Here is a 12,073-nt window from a genome sequence, read left to right as displayed (position 1 = left end):
GAAAGACGATGAGATGGATGATATGCATGGCAACATGGGGTAAGGAACGGCTTAAGGCTATAAGCAGATGTTACGCGAAGCCTTGACATTTTCAATCATATCCGGGTGGATAATGTCTGTAAGTTGTAGTAAAATACAGACGTAAGGGGTTCATTGCTAAATCACATGAGCTCCCCAGGTATAAACAGTCCTGTGCGAATAGGGCTTTACTTATATATAGTTCTCTCCATAGGTGCATTTCAGACAACCAGAAAAACTTCCCTGTACATGCAGAGGACGTCATTGCTTACCCAGTATTTTGTACCATGTTGTCAGATTGTCGTCCTGTTGATGATTACCTGCCTTTGCTTCTTTTTGTTCGCTGGATTTAGAGCAAATGCAAGTGTGTCACATCTATCAAAAAGCCTTTTAACCTGCAGTCAGCAGTTTGAAAGCTGCAAGTGACCCTTCCTGAATTATCCTCCAGGGCATCATTTTGCATATCATCTAGCATGCAGGGAGACCACAGTGTTGGTATAGACCTACAGCATGCCTCCTGCCATGCCTCCTGCCATAATGCAGGGTGATGAGGCTACTAAAGGTGATACAGCGCCAGATAGTCACATGATTTGAAGCGCAAAACACCCATACTTTAGAAATGAATCAAATCTCAGGTGAAGCCGATGCTTCATCTTAAGTTTTTTTTGACAATTGGCTGTAGGAAAAATGAGTAACCAACTGTTACTGTTGTTGATAAGTTTTTCATTTATGTTGTGCATGTTAGATGTGCACTGATGGACCCAAAACTGGATCTTTTTCCTAAACCTAAACAAGTGGCTTCGGTGCCTAAACATAAGTAAACTGCAACAATGTCACAGCATTTTACCACCTTTGTTTGTTGCACGTCCAAAAAGTTTCCAGCAAGCATTTTCAGTAACATGGTCGCTTTATTATGAATATATAATTTTTTCTGATTAATTGATGCTCACTTGACCAAGGAGACTTATACATTTATAACAATCTATAGGGGTACCTTCATGTCATTTTTTGAAGCATAGGGCCAATGACCAAGCTGCCGTATTTGACCAGTTGGGATTTAGAACGTGGTGGCTCTGTGAGTCACAGGCCCTTTGGTCTATCCTGTGAGAGGAGTGCTGAATTTTTATGTCTTGATTATGATTATGTCGCACAGTGCACTCTGGCAGTCCATACTAGCCATTTTAAGCCATGTGTACAAGCAAGGAGAGTCTTGCAGCTTTTCTTGAAGTGCGAATTCTGACTTTTCTCTTCTCTGTCTGCTACTTCTAACATATACTGCTACTTCTAAACAATAATAATATTCATGATAAATAAAGAGTCTATGGACAGAGATGTTTCACTACAAGCTGCTGGCTGGTATAGAGGGGTTTGAACCAACTTTACTTAAGAACGCCCTTATACAGGATCAAGCATCAAGTGTTAGAAACAGTGCTACTGACTTCTCTCTGATTTGCTTTCATGTATCTTAGTTTTACATCTCTCCCCACTTCAGCTCCCCTCCTCTCATTGTATCTTTTTCCTCAGTTTCACTGCCTCCCTGACCCTTCATCTCTCCGTCCTCTCTCTCTCTCTCTCACGCACACACACAGGCACACACACGCTCTTTCTGTGCGTTTCTCTGCATGGCTGGGCTAATTGAGTATCTAAACAAACTAATTAATCATGGGCGTCCAGCGAAGACAGACAGGTCCAGAGAGGTGATGTTCATCAAACTAGCCCCCCCCCCACCCGTTTTGTTTCCTTAATCCCCACTTGCAGTTTATTTTGCTGAATGCGCACATTCACTCCCCCCTCTACTCCCATCACACCCACCCTCCCCTCAAATCCCTTTGCCACGGCCAAGGTTATACCCGTATACACACTCATTCACTATTTATGATTTTGCATAGAGGATAAGTGCCCCCCCCCCGCCTTTTTTCCCTCTTTTCCTCTTCTCTTAGAGTCAGGATATCTGGGTACATTAATCAAAAATAATGAATAAAATGATCAGCCTGACAATGTGGCGTAGCCTCCCTCGGTTTCTGGAGGATAACCGACCAACTTTATTAATCAACATTTCCTGATTAATTGTTACAAAGTGTCATCCATAAATTTACCTTCATTTTAATAGTACTTTGGCCAACACTAACAATATCCCCCGTGACCGCAGATTTATTGAGGCCTTGGCCGATTAGAGAGAGGGAAAAAAGAGAGAGAGGGAGAGACTGATAGAAGAGGAGGTAAGGAAAACAACATCCCCTTTAACAATGCTCTGAATGCAGGACTGAGACTGTGGGTAGATTTGCAGCTCCTGAACACTTAGTCTTCAGAATTGGCCTAATGGCAGTTTGGTGGCTACAGTACGGCCCCACGGAGCTCTCTCTCTCCTCCCTCTCTCTCTCTCTCCCTCTTTCTCTCCTTCCCCTGATAAGGTGAGGCGGCAGAGTAAACCATTACGGGTGACAGTTTCACTTTTCTCCCCCTAATTACTTGTTCCTGCCCATGTGGCATTTCTTAGAAAAATTTGTTGAATAATGACCGGCATTAAAATGGAGGCTCTTAAGAATTTATATGCACCGGCTTAATTTATCATGTACTTTCTTTATCTCCTGTGTAGATTTATATCCCGACATGTCGCAGGGCCCTCTGCCTTGTGACAGGGGCCGTCATCTCCTTAAGGGCACGGCATGTATATCAGTGACACCCCCCACCCCTCACCAACCCACCCACCCACTGCTGCTCTCCGTCAGCGGGGCTTTGCTGGGCAGGTAGAGAGGAGACGTTTGTTTCTCTTGTCATTCGTCTGTTAAGCAGACAGAAACAGTGTTGTAGGTCCATGTTTAGGTGTGCTTGTTTTGCAGGTGACTTCCTCTCCACACCAGGAGGGCCTCCTTGCTGGGAAACACACTTTTAAGTGTTCATTTTTTTTTAGTATTTTCATGGCAACTTTCAATACCTCTGGATGAAAATAGATAGAAAAGTGAAAGGGACTTCCTGGTGGCTTTAGTCTGATGACACTGACCTTGTAAGCTGGTTTGAGTCTGACCATATACCTTTGTTAGAGACCTGCTACCCTCCCCTATCCTCTCCTGCTCTACGACTCGACACACTAATACCTATGCTGATTTCTGATCATAAGAAGAGACCTTAAACGTTATTAGTTGATTGATTAATTAATTGATATCTTTATGTCTAACATGTAAATAAAAAGGGGTAGGTTAATGTGAACAAATTTACAAAAAACCTTTACAAAATCTTCATTGCAAAACTTTTGCAGGGACAGGCAAAGTAAACAGGACATGTTCATAAAGGAGTCGGATAGAGTAACATCTTATTTATTTATACCCCTTGTTTACTACTCAGCAACAACATGGTGTCAATAGCAAAGACACATTTAAATAGCTCCACTACCTTTCCTTATCGCTATAATCTCTGATCGACAGACGACGCCACAGCCTCCCCACTGTGTTAAATTCTACCAGATCCACAGACTTCAAGACATATGATTTCAAATAAACAGGATGATGTTGTGTTCTTGATATCTCACATTATAACCTTTTTGCTCTTATGGCCCAAAGTATGCACTCATGGCTGTAGGGAGATTTGTTGTCCTTATTTAGATAAAGGACTTGATAAGCCCTCAGTGTGCTTCAACCAGATATCTAATATCGCCTCCCCAAACACCTTTTGGGTCAACTTCTCTCTCAAGCTCACAGAAATCTGTGTGATGCCTTTGTGGAATGATTTTCAGAAGGTCTGAGCCTTCATCCAAACGATGCTTCCAGCGGGTATTTAAATGACAGCTAGCTCTTCACCTTGCATTGGAGTGGGGCCACTGAAAGCAGCTTTAAACACTTTTGGTAAACCTGGTTTTTACTCAACATTCGTATGATATTTCATTATAATTCCATTACACCCAGAGCCCTGTGTGAAAGCTTCCTCATTCCTATTCTTTGTCAACTATTTTTTTTAGACTTTTGTCACCTATCTATTGCGTTTATTTCTAAAACTTTAAAATATATGTTTCTAAAATCTAAAATAGGTAAATAAAAGTAAAATATATGTTAAAAAAGGTTTTTGTGATTCAGGTTCCTGACTAAACAATACATGATGAGCCATTGTCAGCTGTGTGAAGACTTTAAACACAGATTAATACCAGTAGAAACAAATGCAGGTTTGCAGTTTGTCCCTTTGACTCAGTGAAAGTGACGACAGTTTGGACTGGACCGAGGACGTCTAAGTTTGAGGCAAACATTTCTAAAACACTAATACAATAGAAAACCAATAAACGATACATGCGCACGACATTAGAATACAAGAGCTTTCATATATGTATAATACATGTTTGTATTTGTGTGTATATTAAAACCCCCCTCCCTCGCTGTTTAAGAATGCAGAGTTTTTAAGTCAGGCATTAGGATGATTAATGTTCAGTATCAGCCAAAGCGTTCTGAGAGCCACCTACATGCTCTCCGTTATTACAGTTGTTTTTTACTATTTCCTTAGGGTAATTTACTACAGGCTCTCTGGAGCATACACACTTAGGACGGCTCTCCACTTTCAAGGGCATCATGGTAGGCATCTCATGTGAAGGGCTCTAATGTCTGAATTGATGCTAGTGACTTTGAAGGAAGAGTCACATGTGCAGGTTTCTTGGATCTGGTAGAGAGCGACACTCAGCAACCAAAGAGACGGACACCAGACAGTCCTGTTAAAAACAAGGTGATGTAACAACAAATGAAGGTTTAATGACTTATAAATAAGCTCCAAGAATTCAAATAGCTTACATCCTCAGGGTGGGGATTTACTGCAGGCTACTCCAGTGACGCTGGCCTTATGCTGTTTTCGCAGGGTTGGCTGCCCTGCTCATAAGATGGCTCGTCCTCACCAGGCCACCGTCTTCTCATCTCTCTCCTCTGTCTGCTTTAGCTTTACCTGGTTAATTGAGAATGAGGCAGCCGTTATTTGTCCCAAACTGAACTATTCACCTGTGTCCCAGAGTTCAGTCAAATCTAATACCCACACACCTAGGCAGAATGCTAAACTCTTTGATGTCATTGATACATGGAAACGTTGGTATGTGAAACATAGAAAGTACAACGAAATCAATGAAATCATTCAAATTGTAAGAACAAGCAACACATTGTCACATTTTAAAAGATGCAGACATAAAATGTTGGCACATTGGCAACAAAGTTGTACTATGAGGTGGTTAAATCTATAGCAAAGCATCATATTTGACGAGCCTTTCATTTGTTTTGTTAGTAACATATTAAACTAGCTTAATGAGCAACATGAATTCCACCAGTGAAAGTTAGACTTTTGCTTTAATATCGTACCTTTTTCCTGATTTCTAACAGCACCTGCAAATGCTTTATTGTCTTTCAGCTGATTTATTGAATTATTTTTTTTGTATACAGGTCTGCTGATGGATAGAGTATTGGTATGCTTTTTATTACTATGTACCCTGTTCTCAGGCTTCCTTCCCTGCACAAACTGTCCTCCCTGTCTGTCCGACTGTGTTTCTGTCAGTCTCTATCTCTTTCTATCCCACTGTCTTGGCCCAGTAGGTCGCGGCAGGTGGCAGTCTACCAATGAGTCTCTGCTTGAGGTTTCTGCCCGTAAGAAGGAAGTTTTTCTGCCACTGTTGCAAAGTGCACACTCATTGGTGGATTAATGTTGGCTCTATCTAAATAATATAATAAAAGAATACTATTATCTAAGCCTGCTGAGCGTGGCACGTTTTCCTGATGTGGCACGTTATGAAGAGTAATGGATATATTGATAATAAAACACTTATAGCTGCACAAACACAATGTCATCAAGAATTTCTTGTGAATGAGTGAAGACTTGCTTTATTTTTGAACCAATACAGCAGCTAAATGGTTCCACACTCAAGTAAAAAGTGATAAATCTTTCAAAATAAACTTAAAAAATGTTGCATACTAATTTATTTTTCTTGTAAAGCAAAGTCCACTTCAGCTGCCAGTGTCCAAAGATAAAGCATCTGTCTCCAGTATCCTTTCTAATAATTGGTATGATTTATACATGGAGGATTCTGTATGAGGCACATATGTAAATCACAAAAACCGTCCTCAGGTAAAACCAAGTACAATGTGCCCCGTCCAATTAAAGGATTCCTCCAGTGAATACATCCATCTCTGTGCTGAATGAGAGCCGTGATCCGATCAGCCCACATGTTCCTCTTTTCACTTCGGGTGACCTCGGGCTCTTTGGGCATCTCTATGCTAATTGAATGTAAATTATGTAATAATTGACACACTTTATGGACATTATAGTAACGCATTGAAAAAGTAGTCTTAGCAGCACATCTGAGCCGTTACACATTAATTGATGTGGTCTTACGCCAGGTCATAATTACAAAATGCAGTACGTGTTGTAAGGTGATAAAAAAGAGGGACTCGTACAATATTAGATCCTGTGAAATATTTGCTTGATATAAACAATAGCCTTGAACTTTGACCTTTCAAAACATCAAAGCATTACCTGAGCTCATTTGTGGGGCAGAATAAATCTAAATTCATGGCTTAAAGAAAAATGTTCTCCTGCAACACCCAGTGAATCGATCCTGAAGAGCATGATAGAGAAGACTATGATAATACAGTATAATATGAAAAGCAGAGATAAAAACATCAATCAGGAGTACCACTTAAACTCACACACACGTACGCACACACACACACACAGCATCTCTGTGTATCAATCAGGTATGACAGCGTTTAAGTGTGAGGCTGTGACATGACAGGAGCTTCCTGCCAGGAGGCTTGTCTTTCTAATGACAGCCACTGCTCTGGAACGGAGACAATCTGGGAGCCACACACACATGCACACACACACACACACACACACACACACACACACACACACACACACACACACACGCTCGGCCTTTGCCTCGATCTCTCTCTTTGATAACTATCACTGTCAAGAGGAGACAGAGCCCAATGTATGACAATTTGTTCATTATCATAGTGAATAGATTTTCACAGGCTCCCCCGCCAGTCTGCCACCGGCGGATAGATGAATATCAAACAGGCCTCTCCTTTGTCCTAGGGGCCAAATTTAGGAAATAACATCTCATCCGCCTTTCTGCCTGCTCTCTCTCTCTCTCTCTCTCTATCTGTATCCCCGCAGTAGGACCTGTGACACCTTCAGTACCCATCACTCAGCCCAGTGTGTGTGTGTGTGTGTGTGTGAGAGAGAGAGAGAGAGAGAGAGAGAGAGAGAGAGAGAGAGAGAGAAGAGTCTACAAGTGTGAATTTTGAGGAGAAATTGGGAAATAGCTGAGATTAGAGGAAAAACACTCCATGCCACAACTTTGTGCAGAAATACAAACAATCCTGTTGCCAAGTAATAATAATTGTTTGTGAGCCACTTTTCTACACAAAGGGCCAGACATAGAGGGTGAAGCAGGAATTGAACAGTCGCGTTTGGATTTGATAATGAAACATGAAACAACAAACACACTGTTCACTGTGTGCAGCCACAGCAGACATAACTGTTGTATCTGACTTTAATAGGATCATTGGCATGCAAAAAAGAATCACTATTGAAATGTTACATTCCTTTGAATAATTGTCACAAAGTAAAAACCTTTAAAAAGTTTATTTGTAGAACTTTCTAACCAAAATAACTACTGGCGTAAATAAGACCACATTTCAGGAACTATAAGATCGATACCAAGCTAATATCTGTTTGAAGCCGGTTAGCTTTTTAGCATGCATTGTGGAAACAGGCCTAAACATAGCCATGCTCTACCTAGTGTAACCCAAATCTGTACGTTCAGTATTATATTAATTAATTATCACATTATATAGCATGTTTAATAGATGGATAACTCAGTTGTAAGAATGACAAGTGATTTTTTTGTGGGGGCATATTATTTGAATGCCAGGAGGAGTGACTTGAGCTCAGCTAACCAGCTTCATTTTCATATTTATCAGACATGAGAGGGATGTTGATCTCCATCACCTACGTTCAGCATGAAAGACAAGACGACAATGTTTCTGTGTGGGGCTTTAAATTGCTTTTATTAACCAAAATGTTGAACTGCAGCTTAAATACACTGACTTATTCAAAATAAATGTTTGCATGTAACTAATGACACACTCCAACAAAACCTTCTAAGTGTGTATAATTACTTTTAAATTAGGTTTTACACTCCTAATAATTACAAATAATCAATCAATTGAACTTATCCTCATTAAAAAATCTATTTTATTATAAGTCATATGTTTCCATGTTTGTTGGTTATCTATGATCAAAGTGTGAGAAAGGTTTTGTGTCTGTTGTCGACATTGTTGTCATAAATATTCACTTGACTTTACAAGTACTGAACTCCAGGTAACCTGGATCAAAAAATGCATTTCTTACTAACACGTTTTTGTTTTTGGGAGCAGTTTCATAAAACTAACAAAATGTTGTGTCTGCATGTTCAGCCCGGTCTGTTCTGCTGGAGTACGCTCAGCGGTCCACAATTAAAACCTCTGTGAGGACAGCAGTGAGGAGAGAGTTCACACAGCTGTCAGGACCCGGCAACACAACTATACCTGCCTCTCTCTCTCACACACGCATGCGCACACACATATGCAGACAGAGTCTGGGTCTTCACTGGGGCCAGTTGCTTTAACTCTCTCTATCACACACACATTATATAGAGAAACAAAGAAGGAGCGAAGCAGAGAAAATGATAATGAGCTCAGTGTTAAAGCAGAAGTTCCTCACTCCTCTGCATTCACACGTACTGATGATTGTTGCTCAAGTATCACACTCGGCTCGTGTAAAAGCCCGGCCAACACTCCCTTTTACCTACAAAGTTTTTTTTAGTAGCAGATAATTTATGAAAATGACTTTTTGCTCATTTTGTTTAATATATGCACTTTAACAATTAATAACCCAAGTGCTGGGAGATTTTCAACTAAAGGCCATTAATTTGTATAAATCTGCCGAGCTCTGACAGCGAGAGATTTTTTAAACTGATGTGAGGGAAAGTGAAATTATTCTCTAGCCTCGGGTTAAATATTACTTTTCTCCAGGACTTCTCCAGGACCGCCGGCTCTTCGCTGCTTTCTGACCTTGTCATTGATCTCCCTCTCCTGCTCTCTGTCTCCTTTTCTCTCACTGCGTTATCTCTTTGCATTATTTTTGCTCATTTCTCTGCTTATCAGCGAGAGGCGTGTTTGGTTTGTGCCTGGCCTCAAGGCCTTTCGAAACAACTCCTTCTGAATCAAAATTTTGTTTAAGGAGGGCTAACACCCTCTTACAGAACAATAAATATATATATACAGTATTTGTACAGTCAGAATTGTGTATGCATTCTCATCTGATCTATGGATCCTATTTTGTGACGTCAGAGTAAGTTTTGGTAAAAGTCTGGATGAGGGGAGGGTTTTTAGACTCATTTTAAATGAAATGATGTTGTCTTAATCTCTTGGTAGAAGATTGGACACAAACCGAGGTCTGCTGTCGGACATGTATGTGACACATCTTTTTTTAGTGCAAGTGGCCATACTCAGAATTTCATAAGAGATGGGGAGGTTCATAATTTGTGCACTAAAAGAAAATGCTATTAAAATATTCTACAGTTGAGTCAACATTGTTTTACTTAAATGTACATCTAAATGGTTGTCATAATATATCTGTTATTATTATTATTATTATTATTATTATTATTATTATTATGGTACTACTAGTATAACATTAATTCCACTAATTAAAACCAAACTGAAGGATATCTGTGTCTTACCATCAAAGTGTCTTTGACTCTATAATCTATAATCTACTTTCAACAGGACGACAAAGATGAAGAAATAAAATCGCACCACATCCTTTGAAAGTATAAACAACTCCCAACCCAAACCCCCCGTCCCAAAAGACTGTAAATGGGCGCAGAAAACACTAAAATCATAACACAAGTCAAAGCATGCAGAATAAGCTGAAACTGTACCAAACATCCTGGAAACAAAGAGTCAAGACTTCAGAAAACTCACCTTAAACTGCCTCCTGGCACTGTAGGAAACAAACCAGAACATGTTGGGGTATAAGATCAACTAAAGGACTACAAACTAATCAAAAGCAAATGAGTTTAAAAGTAAACTCACTCTTTGTGACCGGTTTCTGCTGGAGCTAAGTGGGTAAAGATACAGTTCTTAAGACCATGTTGAAGAAAGAATCATAGCAAAAACAACAGTGGTGAACAAACCATACATTGATGCTCAACTCTCATTCAATACCAAGATAACACCACAGCCTCAACTTATTATCTGTTCTTATCACACACACTTCTGCAGTTAGGGTTAAGAACAGAGCGTTGCAGATTTCAAGTTTAAAAGACAGAAGACTTCACATGACAAAACAAACCAACACTCAAGCGTCAGCGATCAGAACAAACTTTTAATAACAAAATTCCATTTTCATAAAACAACTAAATAAATAAGGATAATATACAGGATTCCTATCTATCCACACCTCTATGCTCATCTCCAGTACTCCACTGTTGTGCCTCTTTAAGCCTGTTCACCTGGCTGCTGCTGCTGCTGCTGGGTTTGGTATCTAGATCACAGCCATTTAGAGCCCTTCATTCATCATGTACGCCACATTTCAAACAAGGCAAACACTCGCTACGCCCGCCAAACACCCACACTGTTCTAGGTCAAGGTCAGGGATTTGTTCTTGCACCCAAATACTGAAATACATGTTAAAAGAAAAAAAGAAACTTCAACACAATCAACAATAGAATAAAAACTGTAATGCATGTTGACTCACAGTGAATATATGTATAAGAAATGACATCCTACTTTCCTCTAAACTTGAATTATACTGTGTAATGTAGTAATACATGAAGATTTACTTCTCACACATGTAGCACTGGTTTAAAGTCTTCCCATTTATAACATGTACAAAAATGAACCTGTGACATAGCAGAACTTTCATTGTCTTCAGATGCATCGACACTATTTTTTTATTCACTTTCCTAATTTCTGTCCATCTCCCTCCTCCTCCTCCCTCCCTCACCTCCCTCCTTCTCTCGCCCTCTCCTCCTGGTGGTAGTTTTTTAAGTTCAGACTCTGAGAGCATGTCTTCATTAGCTGCATTAACATTCACAGGCTGTAGTAAATTCTGACAGTGAAAAGGTCCCCGTAACCTTTAGTTGTGCAGAAATTTACTTCCCAAGAAAATTACAGCTGGCACTGTCTTAATTAATGCCCGCTTTCTTCTCCTGAAAACCCCGAGCCTGTCAGCTTGAGGAGGAGAGGAGGAAGAGGAAGAAATGAGAAAAACAGAGAACGGAGAGAGGAGAAGAAGTGGGGGAAAGAAAATCAGGACAGAGAATAGGGAGGAAATTTCAGTCGACTAAATGGTTTTACTTACAGGCAGGGCGAGACGAGACGGTGCACAGGAATGAGAAGCAGCGTTTCACAATATTGCTGTTTGTTGTGGTGTTTATGTGCGAGTGTGCACAAACGCCGGCTATTCCCCCCAGTAAGTAGATTCAGTAGATTCAAATCTACACTATCTTCCACACAACTCCCATCTCCCCTCTCTCTCATTCTCTGCTTTTTGTCATCCAAAGTGGTATGAGAGAGAGAGGCGAGGGGGTCTTTGGAGGAAACTAATACATATTTTATCCCAGGCTATCTCCTGGGTGCAGATGCGGCTTTGTTCCAGGCCCTCGGAGGAAGAGAATGGCTAAAGAACCAGAAATCCATCTTCACACTGGGGAAGCACAGCATCGCAATCCCACACTGATTGGGCCACAAACAAATTAGAATAAATACCAGCATCCGTCTGCATAACAAATATAGCAACTAAACATGTAATGTGTGTGTGTGTGTGTGTGTGTGTGTGTGTGTGTGTGTGTGTGTGGTGGGAGGAGGTTGTGTGATATCCTTTTTCTTAAGCTTTTAGTGGGGGAAAAGGATCACACTCCCGTCTCTAATTGTTCAAGCGAGCCACTCTCACGGCTTGATCATCTTTCTCTCACATAGTCTGCGTGTCTTCCTCCCCCTTTCTACCTCTCCCCCACCTGCACTCTCTCCTCCTTCCATCTCCGCAG

Source organism: Semicossyphus pulcher, unplaced genomic scaffold, assembly GCF_022749685.1.
Source record: "Semicossyphus pulcher isolate SPU_LCO1_2020_fin unplaced genomic scaffold, fSemPul1.0.p SCAF_1, whole genome shotgun sequence".
Lineage (NCBI taxonomy): Eukaryota > Metazoa > Chordata > Actinopteri > Labriformes > Labridae > Semicossyphus > Semicossyphus pulcher.
The sequence above is the reverse complement of the archived record's forward strand: the minus strand, read 5'-3'. Positions refer to the sequence as shown.